Source organism: Leuciscus leuciscus (genome assembly GCF_965113295.1).
Source record: "Leuciscus leuciscus genome assembly, chromosome: 3".
Classification (NCBI taxonomy): domain Eukaryota; kingdom Metazoa; phylum Chordata; class Actinopteri; order Cypriniformes; family Leuciscidae; genus Leuciscus; species Leuciscus leuciscus.
This window is the reverse complement of record NC_138727.1, coordinates 63,952,937-63,974,244: the sequence shown is the minus strand read 5'-3', so window position 1 is coordinate 63,974,244 and position 21,308 is coordinate 63,952,937. Positions and strand designations below refer to the sequence as shown.

The 21,308-nt window shown below is 36.3% G+C and overlaps 1 pseudogene across 1 annotated transcript in view; it reads left to right on the top strand.

The window, feature by feature from the left end:
• The first annotated feature begins 1,545 nt into the window (after nt 1–1,545).
• The window catches only part of LOC309495378 (NLR family CARD domain-containing protein 3-like), a 22,555-nt pseudogene continuing 2,792 nt past the window's right edge, over nt 1,546–21,308 (top strand). The window contains exons 1-8 of the transcript XR_014211775.1: nt 1,546–1,660; nt 3,799–3,977; nt 4,318–4,434; nt 7,704–7,820; nt 9,611–11,504; nt 11,624–11,797; nt 16,715–16,888; nt 20,844–20,890. The product of XR_014211775.1 is annotated as an NLR family CARD domain-containing protein 3-like (transcript). The remainder of the gene's footprint in view (nt 1,661–3,798; nt 3,978–4,317; nt 4,435–7,703; nt 7,821–9,610; nt 11,505–11,623; nt 11,798–16,714; nt 16,889–20,843; nt 20,891–21,308) is intronic.

Here is a 21,308-nt window from a genome sequence, read left to right as displayed (position 1 = left end):
TATATATATATATATATATATATATATATATATATATATATATATTATTCATGCAGCAGTGCATGCTGGGAGTTTAATATTATCCTGGAACCCAGCATGCATTGCGACATGAAACTTTTGATTGTCACCATTGTTGAGATTCATGTGCTGATTGTTGATGTCTGTGTGTATCTGAGTGAAGCAGGAGTAAACTTGTTTTAAGGAATTAATTTGATTAATTATTACTCAATTCTAATTTATTAAATTGAATTAATAATATTGCTTGTAATCTGTTGCTAAAATTTTATTGATTAGATATAGCGTATTCTTTTTTAAAACTGATAAAAAAACTACTTCAGGTCTACAATGTCTCAAGAAAGGCTTTGCAGTCTTGCTATGCTTTCCATTGAGAGCGAGTTGGCTAGAGAGCTCGACTTCAAAGATTTGATTAATGATTTTGCAGCTGAAAAGGTCAGACGTTGGACTTTTGTTTAGAAATGTTGAGCAAGGACAAGAGATTAGAAATGATGTGGAAAGAGTAACTCAGACTCATCTATGTTATACCTTGGCCATTCTTTGATATAGTATATTATGCAAGTTCTGCTTAAATTATTAGAAATTTTATATGGCCATTTTGTTTTATGGTGGTGTTTTCTTGCTGAGATTTTTTTTTCACCACAGATTGTAATTCCTGTTTTTTAAATTGAAGAGTTTTATTTTGAAACTTCAGTATCAGTGTTGAAGCAAATAAATATAAATACATTTCATTGTATTAAGAGTCCTCAGTGTTTCCGTTACATTTCAACTGTCATGTTAAAAATATTAGGTTAGATTAGATTAACTTTATTGTCATTGCCAGTGTACAGTACAAATATGTACAGTACATACATACAAATATAAATATATGTGAATACACTATGACACATGTACAGCTATGCACAGTATATACATTATACAGTACTTAAGTAGTGCAGTATTACAGAGGACAAATTACGGGTGTGGACATGGGATGGAATTCAATTGTCTGATTGACTTAAATATATGAGAATGATAGTCAAAATACCATAAAAGCGCATGATTTTATGTAAATTAATATGAAAAAAGTCTCAGCTGTGTTGGGGGCCCTGTCAATATTCTTTTCATGGGGCCCAAAATCCTTAGCAGCGCCCCTGGTCGTGTGTACTAAAGTCTGTCGATCATCATTAGAGCGCCACCCTCAGACTGAATAACGCAAGGACATTCAAATTCTGCAAAAAGTGTTATACATGTGTTCAGCGATTAGAATATAAAGCTTACAAAAAGTTTATCATAAACTACCCCTCCTAAATTTGGAGCCACTACTGCACTTGCTTTAACAACTGTTTTGCAGAGCGTGCCATGTTTGCTGTGTTGCATTGACAAGGCTTTGACCAGCGGAAGGTTTTCATTATTTTGAGATTTAAAAACAAAAAACGTTTTTTTTTTTTTTTACTCAACTGTGGTGGAAACCTGCCTCCATAGTACAAGACAACCGTGTGAGTACACCGTTAGACTCTGTGCCACTCTGCGCCACTAGAGGGAGCGCAACTGTCTATCAGGAGAGCGGACGTCAAAACGAAAGTGAAAGAACTTAGAAAGCGACGCCATTTGGAGGCTGTAAACCTAGGTAACATTGGGCGTTCAAACGGCCGCATATTTTGTGGTAAGTTCATAACTTTTTCTTCATGTAGTCATAAAAAAAAAGCATTATTTTGGCCTTCCTTAAGTGGGTATGTTTTTAGACGCGTGCTGGTTGCCCTTATAATATTACTTCCGCATTCAGCATCACCGCACAAAAACAGTGGTGAATACTGTACATCTACTGCATCCAAGTCACCACAGCAGCACGTAAACGGTAAAACTACATTTGTTGTGTCCAGATTTCACATTAAAAAGTGAATTATAGCTGCTAACAGTGCTGTTCCGTTCCGTTTTAAAATTGCAGTATAGGCTACTGCTGTTCTACTCATCTGGTCTGAATTGCTGTTGTGCTGTATTGAGTTTAAATTCTCTTACACTGAACTTTAGCTATAATAACCTTAAAGTACAGCAATTCACTATACTTGTACTTATTTAATGGGGAATGTAATTAAGCTCAGTGGCGGCTGGTGAATGCGTTTCTATAGGTGTGGCTGTGGCATATCAAACTATTTCAGCAAGCGTTGCAGTTGCAGTATGATTTATTACAAAACAGCCAGGCAAAGTTAAAACATCTCCTTGATCTTGACACCAGGTTATTCATAAAATCAGCTTTGATGAGTTAATTTAATAGTTTCAATTAAATGTTGGATATCTCCATGAGCGATTTAAACAAATGAGACTACAAGAAAAATCCGTAACACTTTACAATAAGGTTTCATTAGTTAACATTAGTTAACATGAACTTAGAATGAACAATATTTATGCAACATTTATTAATGTGAGTTAATGTTAATTTCAACATTAAAGGGATAGTTCACTTTGAAATACATTTTTGGTATGTTTTAGCTTACCTCAAGGGCATCCACGATGTAGCTGTCTTTTTTTCCGCAGTAGTTTCAATTTTGATATTTTTAGGTCAAACCGTTCTTGTCTGTCAGTCATATAATGCAGGTCTATGGTCACTGTCTCAAAGAGCATGCACAGAGTCCAAATTAAAACAATTCCCTGTCGTCCAAATTAAACAATTCCCCATCGTAAGTACACATTGATGGCCTAAGACACGAAACGATCAACCAAGTTATCTGATCTGACGTGTGCGCAGACTGGTGCATAGATATATACACTAGATGTCGCCTTAAAGACATTCGTTCCAATGAACTGCCGTAGACAAGGCGGCATCTAGTGTGTATATATCTATGCACCAGTCTGCGCACACGTCAGATCAGATCACTTCGACATGGCTGTGTATAAGTGGTAAAAACGATATAAATACTGTTCGTTTTCTCACACAAACCGCTCGTTTCGTGTCTTAGGCCATCAATGTGTACTTACGATGGGGAATTGTTTAATTTGGACGACGGGGAATTGTTTTATTTTGGACTCTGTGCATGCTCTTTGAGACAGTGACCATAGACCTGCATTATATGACTGACAGACAAGAACGGTTTGACCTAAAAATATCAAAATTGAAACTACTGCAGAAAAAAAGACACCTACATCTTGGATGCCCTTGAGGTAAGCTAAAACATACCAAAAATTTATTTCAAAGTGAACTATCCCTTTAATGCACTGTGAAGTAACATAAACAAACAACGAACAACTGGATTTTTATTAACCAACATTAAGAAAGATTAATACATACTATAACAAATGTATTGCTCCTTATTAGTTCATGTTAGTTAATACATTATCAAATGTTAACAAATGAGACCTTATTCTGTAAAGTGTTACCACAAAAAAAATCAATGTGGTGAAAAAGCCTGCATGTTGGTCTGGGCCCAGCTGTGTTACCTTTAGTTTTTCTGCCAAAGTTCTCTTCTTTGTTTTAAATGACTGTGTCCGCCTTTGTCATGTTAAAATTGCGCCTATAGATCATTCTGATTTTAGCAGTGGCTCGTTTTGGCCGATGGAATAAGCGCCCTGTATTAGATTTGAGGACGCTGATTAGCTAAAATGTATGTCATATCTTGAATACGTTTATATCTTGAATCAGTAATTGGCTAAACTTCTACCAAGTCTGTACTGTACTACTTAAAGCGATAGTTCACCCAAAAATGAAAATTCTGTCATCATTTACTCACTCTCATGGAATTCTCTATTTGTATGTCTTTCCATTTAATTTATTTTTTACTCGCTTTTATTTTTGCTTCTACAAAAAAGGTCTCACTCTTTTTAAGAAAGGAGGAGGGCAGTGCCTCCAAAATGAGTCTCACTGAAGAGACAGAAGATGAAGACACTGCCTCTAAAATGACTTCTCCATTTCCTGGATCAAGCTGCAATCAACCCATGAAGATCCTGCCCTCTGCTTTCAGTGATGCAACAGTGACCTCTGACCCCAGGTACAACACTAGTCATTCTTGCATTTGGCAGATGCTTTCATCCAAACTGACTTACTGTGTATTCCAGAAGCCTGTGGTCAGTGAGTGAGTGGGTCATGTCACAGAGAGGCACAAAATCACTTTCCTGAACCTTCGCTGTTACTGTTCCTCTTATATATTCTCCATACATTTACCATGTATTACTTTCATTTCTTTTGTACTCCTCTGAACAATCTTATACAGCACTTCTCATTTCACTGAATCTCTTTGTTGTATTCTTTGTTTGTAAATCACTTTGGAAAAAAGCTTCTTCTAAATGAATAAATGTCAATCAAGTGCTGTTTTGTTTGTCTTTGGTCAGTATCAACAGGAGGCAGAGATCAGAGTCTCCAGAACCCAGCGGTGTGTCTCTGAAGAGTAACAGATCCATGGTGCCACCGCCTGAATTCAGTGATGGACCAGTGACCTCTAAACCTCTGTTAGTATAAACATTTACTGGCTAATTTAAAGTATTGCATCTCAGATGAATAATGCTTTCAGTGAAATAACACTAAATGTTCTCCAAAAAAAAAAAAAAAAAAAAAACCAGAATGCAACATCCCAGCCAACATGTCCATGTGGGTTTTTGATGGGCTGTCACTTGGGCCCTGCTTGGGCAACCCAAATAGAAATGTGTCCATCGGCCCCACATGGGCCCCACACAGCAAAAACTCCAGTGTTAAATTAACTCTCCTGGGAGTTTATATGGCTCCAGACTCAAGAGTGTTAAAGTGTTCAAATATGAGCGTTAAATTAACACACAAGAGTGTTAAAGTTAATGAGCTAATTAAGTGATTAATTGAGTGATAAGTGACCAATATTGAAGACACCTGATGTTAACAAGCAGAATCACCAAAGGAGAAAATCTAATTTTTCAAGACACCATTATGGTGATCAGTGTTTGCTTTAATTGGGCTCTTGGCCCTTAAAGCATTAACTTTAGATTTTGTTTGGCTGTTGTATATGGTTTGTAACTCTCAGATGAACATAGAGAAAAGTTGATCAGGTAGTGTTGGTTATGTTTTGACAATCATAATTTGACCTGAATATCAAATCTCATTTAGAGAGTTATGTCTACCTTGTTGATTACAGCAGCCTGTGATTCTACAGCAATTGATTTTCATCATTGTCAATATAATCTAAAATATTTCTTAAAAATTGTTCTGATAAAAAGAAAAATACTTTATTTAGACACACTGACATCAATAATCAGCCTGTGAATCTCAACAATGGTGACAATAATAAAGCATGTTGCAGTGCATTCTGGGTGTCACCAATCAAAACACATTCATGGCTCCCATCATGCATTGCGGTATGAATAAATTATGATCTGAATTGTTTTAGTAATTTCCTTTCCCTAATTAAATATTCTGTTTGTCACCATTGTTGAGATTCATACACTGATGCTTGATGTCTGTGTGTGTCTAAAAGAAAAATGTTGTTTTATCAGAACAACTTTTAAGAAATCCTTTAGATTATTTAGAAAATTCCAGATCTTATGCTGTAAAATCACAGTGATGCTATAATCAACAATATACATTTAAGTCAGAGATTAGACTTAGAAATGAGTTCAGTGATTCAGGTCAAATTATGATTATGTCAAAGCATAACCAACACCACCTGATCAACTTTTTCTTCGTTCATCTAGCAGTTATACTGTAACTCAAATACAACAGCCAAACAAAATCTAATGTTAACAGTCTAAGGGTCAAGAGCCCAACTAAAGCAAACACCGATCACCATAATGGCAACGTAAAAAAATAGATTTTCTCCTTTGGTGATTCTGCTTGTTAACATCAGGTGTCTTCGATAATGCTCAATCATCACTCAATTAATCACTTAATTATCTCATTAACTTTAACACTCTTGAGTGTTAATTTAACACTCATATTTTAACACTGAGTCTGGAGCTATATAAACTCCCAGAAGAGTTCATTTAACACTGGAGTTTTTGCTGTGCATGTATGTTATCCCATAGGGGCACACGATGGGTCCATAGTGGGTTCTAAGAGGGGCCCATTTAGATGTTCATTATATGGGTTCACTGTGGTTGCCAATGGGTGCTAATAATGGGGCTAAGGTGGGCTGCACGCAAAAACCTTATGGGACCCACATGGGTGATGCCATTGGTCCCACAAATTGGTCCCCCATTATGGTTTTATTAAGGGGATACAGTGGGAGAAAATCGGGCCCCATTGATTAATTTATTTAAGGATTCCAGTGGATCAAATAAAAAATAGTTAAAAACCAACTGCCATTAAAGTTTATAAACAATTATTTATAACGTGCTGATAATGTGAGCATATTATTACTTTGAACTTATTTCATTTGAGTACAGTAAAAAAATATTTCTTGAAGTAAAATAAACTGAATTAAACAAAGCTCAATGTTGCCGTTATCTGATTGGCTTAGGTAAACGGTGGGTGGAGTCAACTTATTTGCGGATTTGTCTGCATGTCGACGCAAGAAGTGTTTCAAAATCCAGAGATCCGTGAGGGCATTTACAAATGCACAAGAAGAGATTCAAATAAATGCCAGGCAGAGTTGTGTTTGTGACATAAAACACATTTATATTTATTTTTGTTTCATTTGCAAATATTTTCATTTAAATATATTTTTTTCATTTGCAAATCTCATTTCATTTATTTGTGAATTTTATACATCTTTGTGAATCTCTTTACATTTGTTTGTGAATCTCAATCTATTTATTTGGAATAATGCAACAATACTAACTCCATAGAGTAGTATTAAACAACTAATAATAGTAGTATTATTACTAACCAGACTGACTTTATTTCTGTCAGACGTTTACAGAAGTTCTTACTGAAAATTAACAGAGGTTTAGATGTTGATGTCTTATTATGTAGTTTGACATTGCCATCATGGTGATCAGTGTTTGCTTTAGTTGGGCTCGTGAACCTTGACTTTCAGACATTATATTTTCTTTGGCTGCTGTGATTCTGTTTGTAAAACACATTTATTATGGCAGGACAAGCCAAAAGAGAATATATTTAGGTGATGTTGGTTTGTTATACATGATAACAACATAATCGTCACCTAGAATCAGAATGCAGTCTTTGAGTGGTGTTGGTAATTTCATATTTCAAATTAAAATAGTCCTGTGATTGACACTGTTGGGTCTCGTACTGTATATTTTCATTTATAAAGAATTTTAAATGCTTAAAACGACACAAAGATTTGAACTACTGTGTCATTCAGACACATAGATTCATCAAGAATCAGCGTATAAATCTCAACAATGGTGACGATCAAAAGCTTCATGCTGCAATGCATGCTGGGTATCTAATCTTTGTGCACTTTGACCTCACATTGTGTCCATAGTATGAGCACACAGTGAGGGCGCTGTGACACTTTTAGCTCACTGTGAACTCAGATTGTGAACACATCACAAGTATCTTGAGAGCTCATGGTGAGATCACTGTGAGATCAAATTGTTGACTGGGCTGTGTATTCCAGAAGTCACGTCACAGACTGAACCTTCGCTGTTACTGTTCCTCTTATATATTCTCCATACATTTACCATGTATTACTTTCATTTCTTTTGTACTCCTCTGAACAATCTTATACAGCACTTCTCATTTCACTGAATCTCTTTGTTGTATTCTTTGTTTGTAAATCATTTTGGAAAAAAGCTTCTTCTAAATGAATAAATGTAAATCAAGTGCTGTTTTGTTTGTCTTTGGTCAGTATCAACAGGAGGCAGAGATCAGAGTCTCCAGAACCCAGCGGTGTGTCTCTGAAGAGTAACAGATCCATGGTGCCACCGCCTGAATTCAGTGATGGACCAGTGACCTCTAAACCTCTGTTAGTATAAACATTTACTTGCTAATTTAAAGTAGTGCATCTCAGATGAATAATGCTCTCAGTGAAATAACACAAAATGTTCTCCAAATAAAAATGGCAGCATGCAACATTCCAGCCAACATGTCCATGTGGGTTTTTTATGGGCTGTTACTTGGGACCTGCTTGGGCAACCCAAATAGAAATGTGTCCATCGGCTCCACATGGGCCCCATGTATGTTATCCCATAGGGGCACATGATGGGTCCATAGTGGGCTCTAAGAGGGGCCCATTTAGATGTTCATTATATGGGCTCACTGTGGTTGCCAATGGGTGCTAAGAATGGGGCTGAGGTGGGCTGCACACAAAAACCTTATGGGACCCACATGGGTGATCACATTGGTCTCACAAATTGGTCCCCCATTATGGTTTTATTATGGGAATACAGTGGGAGAAAATTGGGCCCCATTGATTAATTTCAAGTGTTAATTTAACACTGGGGATTTTGCTGTGTACACTGTAAAATATTGTCCAGCAAATTAATGAAATGATTACTGATAAATTGCTGCATCTCATGATGTAGAATCACAGAGATAATATAATCAATAAATATAAAATTATTTGAACACACATACAATCAGTGAATCAGACAAGTCCATGGCTATTACGGCTTCATCACAACAGCCAAAAACAACTGATCAACTTTCTCTTGGCTTTGTCTTGCCATTACAAATGTGCTTTATAAACTCACTGTCAACAGCCAGAGAGAAACTAATGTTAAAGAGTCAAGAGCCCAACTAAAGCAAACACTGTCCACCATAAAGGGGAATTACAAACTTTATTATTTTCAATAAAACATAAACATCTAAACCTCTGTTAATTATTTTTACTAAGAACTTAACTGTTCTTTTACTGTTAAAATGCATTTTAGTGATCAGTGTTTTCTTTAATTTCTTTAATCTTTAAGTGTTTTTTTTTTCTTTCTTTTTTTTTTCTTGTGTATTTACAAGGCACATTTGCTATGGCAAGATTGATTGGGTGAGTTTGGCTGTGTCACTGTGTGCCAGCCAGGCACAAAACTCCCAGAATGCATTGTAGCATGAATACATTTTGCAGCTGAATGGTTTTGCAAATTTTTTTTATTTGCTTGTATTTGTTGCTGGTGACCATATCATCATCAATACATAATAATCAGAATTCACTGTTTGTTTTTACTCTCTGTTTGCTTAATTTATTTTGTGTTAAAAAGGTTACAATGTCCTTGCATTTAGTTGAAAAAAAAGTTAGGTGAATTCAATAAAAGAAGGGTAAATGCTGAACAGAAGTCTTATTTAGCATTTTTGCACATAATAATATAGTGGAGATCGGTTAGTGTTTAATGCTCTGTTGGGATTTAAATGGTTTCTGTTGTCTGAGTTTTGTGGGTCACCATTGAGCTGATGAGTAGAGCCTGTGACAGCCCATCAAAAACCCATACAGGATCTGTATTTGAAATTTCGGCTGGAATGGTATAAACAAAACAAACTGCAAAAAAATACAATAAAACAATGGTATGTATATATATCTTTATATATATGGCCCACATGGTATTTTAAAATAAGCAATAATGAACAACATAACTGGGGCCCACTCTGACCCCATTCCCAGGCATATAACACAGATAAAACCCATGTGGAGTGGGCTCCACATGGGAGCCAACACGCATATGCATATGCATATGCATATGCACTGCATAGGGGTACCAAAATCATGGTAGCCAATATATTTATGATGATCTCCTGTAATTTTTGTTGCTCTTTTCTTTATAATTCCAGCAGGGGAGACACACATGAGCTGATAAGGTCTGTGTCGTCTTCAACATCCCATTATCAGACCCACATCTGGCAGGACAAAACTGAAGCAGTCCTGCAGACACACACACTGGAGACTGGAGGCCTGCAGATAGTCAAAGACCAGCACAAAACCAGCATGAAGAACAAGTATGAGAGATTATTTGAGGGAAACAAACTCCAAGAGAATCAAACCCTCTTGAACAGGATCTACACACAGCTCTACATCATAGAGGGAGAGAGAGAAGGAGTGAATGAAGAACATGAGGTTTTACAGATGGAGAAAACAGCCAGAACACAACACTCACAAGACACTCCAATCTACTGCAATGACATCTTTAAAGCCTCGCCTGAACCAGGATGTGAGGAGAAAGACCAAATCAAGACTGTTCTTACTAAAGGCATCGCTGGAATCGGGAAAACTGTCTCTGTGCAGAAGTTCATTCTGGACTGGGCTGAGGGAAAAGCCAATCAGGATGTAGATTTCATGTTTGTGCTTCCATTTCGAGAGCTGAACTTGATCCGAGATCATCAGTACAGTCTTCACAAACTTCTGCTGGACTTTCACCCTGAACTTCAAGATCTGGACTCAAAGATTTATGAGCAGTGTAAAGTTGTGTTCATCTTTGATGGTCTGGATGAAAGCAGAATCACACTGAGGTTTTCAGATGCTCATAAAGTTTCTGATGTGACTGAGACTTCATCAGTGGGTGTGTTGATGTCAAACCTCATTAAAGGAGAGCTTCTTCCCTCTGCTCTCATCTGGATCACCTCTAGACCAGCAGCAGCCAATCAGATCCTCTCTAAATACATCCACCGTCTGACAGAAATTCAGGGATTTAATGAGTCTCAGAAGGAGGAATATTTCAGGAAGAGAATCAGTGACGACCATCAAGCCAGGAGAATCATCTCACACATCAGAAGAGCAAGAAGCCTCCACATCATGTGCCACATACCTGTATTCTGCTGGATCTCATCCACTGTGCTTCAAAAGCTCCTGGAAGATGATCTGAGTGCAGAAATCCCTCAAACTCTAACTGAAATGTATATCCACTTCCTGCTGATTCAGATCAAGACAAGGAATCAGAAGTACGAAGAGAGAGATCCAAAGAAAATTCTGCAGTCCAACAGAGAAGTGATTGTAAAACTTGCTGAAGTGGCTTTCAAACAGCTGATGAAGGGCAATGTGATGTTCTATGAGGAGGACCTGAGAGAGAGCGGCATAGACATCACTGACGCCTCAGTGTATTCTGGGATTTGCACTGAGATATTCAAGGAGGAATCTGTGATTCATGAGAGGAAAGTATACAGCTTCATTCATCTGAGTGTTCAGGAGCTTCTTGCTGCTTTCTATGTGTTTTACTATTATAATAGACAAAGATCTGTTACATCCCAGTTTTTTTGATTTAATTAAAAGTTTACTGGAAAGTGCAGTAGATAAAGCCCTTGAGAGTGAGAATGGACATCTGGATCTGTTCCTGCGGTTCCTGCTGGGTGTCTCACTGGATTCCAATCAGAGACTCTTACAGGATCTACTGACACACACAGAGAACAGCTCAGAGAGCATCAGGAGAACCACACAGTACATTAAAGAGAAGATCAAAGATGGACATGGACTCTCCACTGAAAGATCCATCAATCTGTTCCTCTGTCTGCTGGAAGTCAAAGATCAAACTTTGTCTGTCTCCAGAGAGATACAGGAGTTTGTAAAATCAGACAAACACTCAAAGAAACTCTCTCCTGCTCACTGCTCAACAATCGCCTACATGCTTCAGATGTCAGATAAGGTGATGGATGAGCTGGACCTCAAGAAATACAACACATCAGATGAGGGTAGAAGAAGACTGATACCAGCTGTGATCAACAGCAGAAAAGCCCTGTGAGTGATTAATCGTGTCTTAATCATTTCATTTGAATGCCTTTTCAAGAATGAAGCTGATATCTTTGAAATACAGTTGAAGAATGAGGAATGCACTTTTATGTTTTACCCTCCTTCAGTCTTGCTGGCTGTAATGTGACTGCTCAGCATTGTGAAATTGTGGCATCAGCTCTACAATCCTCAAACTGTGCCCTGAGAGAGCTGGACCTGAGTAATAATGATCTGCAGGATTCAGGAGTGAAGCTGCTCTCTGGTGGACTGAAGAGTCTGAACTGTCGGCTGAAAATACTGAGGTAAGGAAAAAAATAAAGTTTGCAACAATTGTAACACCCGTTTCACACATACTCCGTGTGCGGTGCAGGAGCAGCACGTGCTATAGTGCTTTCACATATGCTGCGTTTGCAGTGCATAACTGATCCGTGGCTGTACCACAAACACATACTTACTATTTTAATTTTAAATCAAGAAGTTATGCAGCAACTTTTATATAAAAAAAAGTTTTGTCAGCATTGCGATTCTCTTTGTACACATATACACTCTTTAATGGACATATGCACGTTTAAACACAATTTAAACAACGTAGGCCTATTATTCCATTCATTACTTCTACTTATATTAAGTTGTTCAAGCAAGTGGTCAAATATATACTTGCTTATATTAAAATCGCAAACATTTTAAATTAAAACTTAAAATTGACAAAAACAGCAGGCTCTCATGCCTTTTTTTTTGCATTTAAATTTTAATACAATACATCTTGCATGTCACAAAGAACTTGTTTTTCCACTTCCACGAATGAGACAAGTGTTGTTCATTATGTCGCCTTGTTGAGGTAAATTGTAGTTTTCCTTGCTTTACCCCGGTCTTAAAGTAAAAAAAAAAGACTGTGAATTTTTTTTTTTTTTTTTATTAAATACGTTTATGGTGAGATTACTACATTTTATTTAATTAAACACATTTATGGTGAAATTACTATCTGTGTTCATTTTGAGCATGAAACATGCGCTGTCACTTTAATTCAGCGTTTACAGCATAGCAAAAATAGACTCAGTGTGGAAACGATCGTTGCACTGCTGTATACTCACCACAACTGGAATGGATCGACTGACTGCAACCTCGTGCAGTGTGAAAACACATGTGTATGTGTTTTGTTAAACACACTGTTATAAAAATGATAAACTAACATTAAAAAGTCAAGGGTCAAGAGATCAACTAACACAAACACTGATCACCATAATGGTAACGTCAAACAAAACTATTATACAAAAAAAAAAATCAACATCTAAATATCTGTTAATTCTCTGTAATAACTTCTGTAGACGTCTGACAGAAATACTGTAAAGTCAATCTGGTTAGTAATAAGTGAAGCTGGTAATGCTGTTTGTGGAGTTTAATCCTCCTCTGCTGAGATCTTTACAGATTTAATGTGATTTAAATGAGATTTTATTTTCAGTTGATTTCATCTAAGGCTGTGTTTGGAAGCAGAGGTGGAAAGTCCAGGGGTCAGAAAGTAAAAGTCCTGCCATATGTTTATTCCACCCATGAACTCACACAGCAAAAACTCCAGTGTTAAATGAACTCTCTCCTGGGAGTTTATTTGGCTTCAGAGTGTTAAAGTTAATGATATACTTTAGTGATTGATTTAGTGATGATTGATCATTATTGAAGACACCTGATGTTAACAAGCAGAATCACTGAAGGAAAAAATCTAATTTTTAAAGTTGCCATTATTGTGATCGGTGTTTGCTTTAGTTGGGCTCTTGACCCTTAGTCAAATAACGTTAGATTTAGTTTGGCTGCTTTAACTGAGTTATAACTGCCAGATGAACAACAAGAAAAGCTGATCAGGTGGTGTTGCTTATGTTTTGACATAATCATCATTTGACCAGAATCACAAAACTTATTTAGAGAGTTAGGTTTACCTTGTTGATTACAGCAGCCTGTGGTTCTAAAGTATACTATTTGCAGCATTTTCCATATAATCAAAAAGATTTCTTAAAAGCTGTTCTGATCAAAAGACTTTTATTTGGAAACACAGACATCAAGAATCAGCCTGTGATTCTCAACAATGGTGACAATAATAAAGCATGTTGCAGTGCATTCTGGGTGCCACCGATCAAAACTCATTCATGGCTCCCATCATGCGGTATGAATAAATTATGATCTGAATTGTCTTAGTAATTTCCTTTTCCTAAATGAATATTCTTTTTGTCACCATTGTTGAGATTCATACACTGATGTCTGTGTGTGCCTTAAAGAAAGATTATATATATATATATATATATATATATATATATATATATATATATATATACATATACACACATACACATATACACATATACACACATATATATATCAGAACAACTTTTAAGAAATCATATAGATGTTATTGAAAATCTGAATCTTATTCTGTAGAATCACTGTGATGCTGTAATGACCAATAGACATTTAAGTCAGAGATTAGGCTCTAAATGAGTTCAGTGATTCAGGACAAATGATGATTATGTTAAAATATTACCAACACCACCTGATCACCTTTTCTCTTTGTTCATCTGGCTGTTATAACTCAATTACAACAGCCAAACAAAATCTAAAGTTAAACATTTAAAGGTCAACTGCCCAACTAAATCAAACACTGATCTCCATAATGCTGACTAAAATTGTGATTTTTCTCCTTCAGTGATTCTGCTTCTTAACATCAGGTGTCTTCAATAATGGTCAATCATCACTCAATCAATCACTTAATTAGCTCATTAACTTTAACACTCATATTTTAACACTTTAACACTCTTGAGTCTGGAACCAAATAAACTCCCAGGAGAGTTCATTTAACACTGGAGTTTTTGCTGTGCAGCCGATTTCATTAATTAGTTCTCTCTCCTGTCTGAGTTAGCAAATCCAGGTGATTGGAACAAAATACTGAGGAGAACTTTTACTTTCTGAACCCCGACTTTCCACCTCTGTCTGGAAGTCAGTGGTACTTCTTGTGTTTCTTCATCTTTTTTTTGTTTCTTGGTTTTTGGTATTCAATGGTTCTGCTTGTTATCATCAGGTGTCTTCCATAATGGCCAATTATCACCTAATTTATCACTTAATTATCTCATTAATTTTAACACTGCTTCAGTGTTACTTTTAACACTCTGTAGTCCTTCATTGTAACTGATTGCTGTTGGAACACTTGCTGTAGTTTCACAGTGGTGGTAATGTACAATTTAAGTATGCTAATAATATAACACTTTTGATAAGGGATTTAACACTGGATGAGATCAGTGAATCCAGAGACTATATGATTGTTAAATCCTCATCAATCCATTACTATAAATATAATTGAGTGATGATTGAGCATTATTGAAGACAGCTGATGATTAGCAAGCAGAATCACTGAAGGAAAGAGAAACACAAGAACTACAACTGACTTCAGCCACAGCCTTAGATGAAATCAACTGAAGATAAAAGAAGACATTAAGGCCATGTCCACACTAATACGTTTTCGTTTGAAAACGTATATTTTTCTCTCCGTTTTGGCCTCCCGTCCACACTGAGACAGCGTTTTTAATAATGAAAACTAAGCTTTTTTGAAAACGCACTCCAAAGTGGATACATTTGAAAACGCCGTTTGCACGTTGTAGTGTGGACTGTGAAACCGGTGGTATTTAAAAACTATGACGTAAATTTAGTCATGTGATGCATATTGTACCAATAGGTATTCGTGTTTATTACCAGTATTGTGCTTTTTATGTGTTTTTCACTTTCACACTGTTGCTAAAAATATTCTACATTGCACTCTTCATATCACAGTCCTGCAAAGATGACAGAATTTACTCACATTTGCTGTCCTGCGGCAATACATGAGAGTAGCCTACCGGTAGTTGCGTTTAGACCAAACATATGGTGACTACGTGCGACCTGGACCGCATCAGTGAATGGTGAGATATTTTACTAAATAAAATTATCCTGTTAGAAGAATTGCGCAATAACTTCATTATTTATTTTTCCATCTGAATCATATCAGTGAGCTTTTGTGGGGGTTTAACGCATGCGCAGTAATGTGAATTTAGCGTTTTCAGACGTTTTTCAAAAGTTTCTCATCCACACTGAAACGTCCGAAAACGCCTGAAAACGTTAGTGTGGCTGGAGAGCGTTTATAAACGAAAACGCCGTTTTCAAATGTATCCGGATTAATGTAGACGTAGCCTAAATCTCTGAAGATCTCAGCAGAGGATTAAACAACTCCACAAACAGCATTACCAGCTTCACTTATTACTAACCAGATTTACTTTATTTTTGTCAGACATCTACAATTCTTATTTAGAATTAACAGAGCTTTAGATGTTGATGATTTTTTGTTTCATTTGAAGTTACCATTATCAATGTTTGCTTTAGTTGGGCTTCTTGACCCTTGACTTTTAACATTAGTTTTTCTCTAGCTCCTGTAACTGTCTTTACAATACAATTGTAATGGCAAAAAAGCAGAGGATGTTGGCTATTTATTAGGGTAATGGTCACAATCATCATCTAATAGCCTATTTCACTGATCTACCCCCTAATTTAATGTATAATTTTATAAATTTTGTTATGATATCTCTGTGACCAGATAATATATAAAAAAATGTAAAAACAGTTTGTGCTCAAAACATTCTGAACTTCTGCATTGTTCAGACACACACATCAAGAATCAGCATATGAATCTCAACAATGGTAACAATCGAAATTTTCATGCCACAATGCATGCTGGGTACCAGCATTGTACAAAAGTCATCCAGGACTCCCAGCATGCATTTCAGCATCAATAAATTATGCCACTGAATTGTCATTTTCTTTCATTCTTACTATTTGCTGTTGTTTTTGTGTTGACTTTTAGTAGCTTGTTTTGTGATGTTCAGGGTTGATATGTTTACCTTTTTTATTGATTGTCACTATTGTTGAGATTCATATGCTGATTCTTGATGCCTCTGAGTGTCTAAATGATGCCGTAGTTCAAACGATTTTTGTGAAAGAGTTTAAAAATCCTTCATAACTGACTTCTCAGCACTGTTTTATCTTTTATCTTTTGTCACAGTAGTGGTAAGGTAAAATTGTTCGGTATTTTACACTTAAAGCCCTGTTTACAGATCGTTTCTGATGAAATAGAACGGTTAAGATTATACTAATATGAGTATTTTGGAAAAGATTATACAAACATACTAACACTAATCATTGTACATCTGCAGGTTGTCAGGTTGCATGGTGACAGAGGAAGGCTGTGGTTATGTGTCTTCAGCTCTGAGTTCAAACCCATCACACCTGAGAGAGCTGGATCTGAGCTACAATCACCCAGGCGATTTAGGAGCCAAGCTGCTCTCAGAGAAACTGAAGGATCCAAACTGCTCACTGCAGATACTCAAGTATGTCAAACATAAGTAATCTATTCCCCCAAAACTTTCCCCCAAAAATCTCAAAACTTTAAACTGCAGCTGTAAGACGGTCGAATCTCAAATCAGCTCAAATATGACGTAACACATTTCCTTATTTGGATCTGGTCTGTACCTTTGTTATGCCCCTAAATTTGCATACACACAGCCCACTTTCTGGGCCCAGGAATATCAATGGTGATCGTGCAGTCAGACACAGTTTAGCCACAATGGCTCGAGAATGATGAGTTCTCGTGGTGGTTAAAGCCGGTACCTGGAAATGTATACGAGGCAAACTGCGCTGTTTGTCGAAGACTTTTTAAACTGGGTACAATGGGAATCAAGGTATTTGAAAAATAATTTTCTCCTTCAAAAGAACTGTATTTCTATAGCTCTTTGGCTGATTTTTGGATTTTGGATTTCTTGGGGGCTGTTTATACCTGGCCACTTCATGCGTTTTCTGTGATCGGATAGCTATCCGATTGTGAAAAGACCAGGTGTAAATGCCCTCCGAAACGCATTCGAGACGGATTTGAATCCAATCGCTCAAACCACTTCAGGAGGAGGTCTGGGCCACATTCCAGACGAAACTAGACAAGTGTAAATGCATCTGGTTGTCGAAACCACATATGTAAATTGTACTCCTCCCAAAAATGAAAAAAAAATGAAAAACTTGTGAGAGCGTGTTATAGGCTACAATGTCATATTAAAGCTAGATATGACGATGCTACACGCATCACCGCAAATGAGCAGCTGAGCATGTATTCATTAAGCCAACGTGCAAACTATCGCAAATCAAAGTGAAAGTAAGTTCACACAATCATCATCATCATCATCATTAAAAGTAAAGAAATTAAATGATCTTATCAAGGCTGTTGCCGCTCTCTCTTATTGCGGTCTTTGATGTTGAAATTTTAGCTGATGATCAATAAAATGCAGCTCATATCTGTTGCTTTCGGTGACGTGCACTCCATTAAATCTGCATTTAGCACGGGAATTGAGGATCGGATTTAAATCTGTTTTCCAAAAACACATTTATGTGACCAGGTGTAAATGGTATCGTTTAGATAAATCCGATAGCTATCCATTATGAGAAAACGCATGAAAGGGCCAGGTGTAAACAGCCCCTTGGATATTGTCTGCGCTGCTGATATGAAAAGTTCATTGTATATTGTAATTAGGGATGCTCATATTGACCATTTAACCGTTAACTGAAAGTAAAAATTTTGACCGATTAATACTATCAGTTAAACGTTATTTTTTTTTATTTATTTTATTTATTTTTTTTGCTGCATGGTTTAAAAATAAAATACTACATAGCTTATATTTATTAACTCACAGAGCGCGTCGACACGCGCAACCACACGCGTCTCTAGCGAGACGTTACCCGTGTATTCCCGGGACATCTGTCCCATCTGAGAGGGTGTTTTCTGCTGCGGGTCAACTGTCAACAGGCTGCGCTCCAGACTGACCCCACATCACGTTGATATGTTGCTTTTTTAAAATAAAAGTGAGATGAGGTGTTGAGGTAGGGCTGCTATTTTTATTTAACGAAAAATCTTAGTCTAACGGGGAAAAAATTGCTGGTTTTTGAAAGCTTTGTTCAAACGGATTCAGTGTTTTCTTTTTGTCATCTTAATTTGTTAATTATTTAAGTTTAAAAAATATATTTAGTGTAGGCCTATTTTATTCTGTTTTTCTCTCACTGTCAGAAATGCTGCAGGTGCATGGAAAATTTAAACTGAATCCAGGTTCTGTTGTTGATCTGTTCTGTATGCTGCTGTTTGCACTTTGCAAAATTTTTTGAAAGGGTCACAGATACGTGTAAATTTTATTTGTATTTAATGCCAATTCAATATTATAATCTTATCAGTTAACGGTTAATAATCGATTAACGAGCGGCGGTTGTCGGTCGGGAAAATTAATCGAAATGAGCATCCCTAATTGTAATAATAAATAGCATTTGTGACAGCAATGATATTTTGCGAAATGTGATGATTTATATATATATATATGTGTACGTGTGTATTTCCATTGCAGGTTTGGTCTCCTTAAATTTCATTTAAGGTGGTATTAAAAAGGTCTTAAAATGACTTAAATTTAAGTTAAATTTCATATCTGTAGACACCCTGTAGCTATTGTTATCTAGCAGGTACAGTTAGTGTGACGGTTTGGTTTAATTGAAATATTTATTCAATAGTAGTTTAGATACACAGTGAGTGCTGCCAATCTTCATTGGGCATGTTGCGTCTTTGCTTTGGAGATTCCTCGTTGTAAACCAACCAATCAGTCTGCAGCTCATCTAAATATTCATGAGCATACCATAAAAGGGAGAAAACCGCTCGTTTCATTCTGGGGCCATTTCTCAGGGTTGCATTAGGGCTTATAAAAGAGCCACCGGGGGCATTTTCAGCGCAACCATTGTTACATACCCTATTTGGATACCTTAAGGAACAGTGTGAAATACCCTATAAAATCATTCTATAACCCTTTTAAGAAACTACAGGGAATGTTTGTACTTATAAAATGGTAAAACTGGAAAAAACTAACAAATGGTGACCAGATACAATGTTTAAAATATACACATTCCTTAATAAATTCATATATTTTTTTCACGTAAAATATAGACGTTGAAGAGAAAAGTTCATTTCTGTTATTTGTCAACTACCCATATGCAAACTGGATATGCAGATTAAATGTAAAACATATATTTGAATAAATATGTTTGATGATGTTAGACTGTAACTGGTCAGCAACTGTATCAAAATGAACGACTTTTAATCATTAGCTGATTTCGGCCGCAAGAGTAATTTATCCCGCCGGCATAATAGCAACATCGCCCGGGATCCGCCCACATAGTTACTTGCGTTTCGCGTTTGATACTTGCGTTTCAGATCGTTAAAATAGGGCCCATTAACTTCAATGCAACCTGACAATCTTCACTGTATTGTCACCTCACCAAATTCAGTTTACACATCAGAGGTTTCCTACTGGTTATACAACATTTAGTTTGATAAAATGTGATTTTGCACATTTTATATTATGAAAAAAAAATTCAATAACTTCACTGTAACACACCAAACTCAGTTTACACATCACTGCTCTCCTGCTGCTTATACTACAACACTTAGTTTGGCAAGTAATAGCAATACAAAATAAGTTGGTATGCAGCTAACATACTAGTTACAACCATAGCTTTTGCATGATCATTTCTTACTGAATTTGATGGCATTGAAGTTATTACATATTTTTTCTAATAACAATGAAGTTATTGATTTTGTTTCATAATTAAACAATCATAAAAATTATGCAAGTTTATCAAACTAAGTGTTGTAGTATAACCACAAGGAGAGCAGTGATGTGTGAACTGAATTTGGTGACAGTACAGAGTGTTACAGTGAAGTTATTAAATATATTTCATAATATAGGCTAAAATGTGTGAAAGGGTTTTGGGTTTTGCACTTTTTCAGACTTGTCTCTCAGCCGCCTGCTCATAGAGACCAATTTATATTATAAAGCTTGTTTTGAGTAAAATCGTTGTCTACGTTACTGTGATTGGAAATAGGTGTCATTTGTGTTTTAACAACGTTTAGCTCTAATCTGAAGTTCGAATCTGTGAATATATTGCCAACTTTAGTTCAAGTCCTTGAACTAAGCACTGACCGCATTTCTTTATACTCGAGTTCAAGTTCAAACACTATGAAATGCTCCATTGTTAATGTACGGAGCTCTGAAACACTCCAAGCGGGACAACTGGGAAAACAGTTTGTCCAAGCTCACAAGTTTTGTGAGGGAACGCAAAAAAAAAAAAATTCTCCTATCCCAAATTTTTTCCACCGCCATGTCCGTTTAGAGGCTCCGTAAACAGTGCATGTACAGAGTAGTATATATATAGCATACGTATATAGTAGATGTGTCACAGTATTTTTTTATGTTTGTGTTACTGTAGTATGGACCATGGCGGAGAGACCAGGATTTCAACAGGACTGCAAAAATGTATGTTTTAAAACAAACACACAGACAGATCCTCACATTACAACTGTGTACTGATGTTGTCATCTGGATCATTCTCCAAAAAAAAAACGATTTTTCTTATTTTTCTTTTATTAATCTGAAGTTTTGAATTCAGTTCAGTTTTTTTTTTTCTCTCATGCCGAGTTTAGTTATTTGTTTATCATATTTACATAATTACCATTTTACCATAATTACCATAACATTGACCTTTAAATTAATGGTAATGGTATTTACAAAAATGATTTACTTGACTTGACTTGACATTAAGATCTCAGCAGAGAAGGATTAAACAACTCCACAAACAGCATTACCAGCTTCACTTATTACTAACCAGATTGACTTATTAACTCATAATCAGACTTATTGAGAAATAACAGAGGTTTAGAACTGATTTATTGAA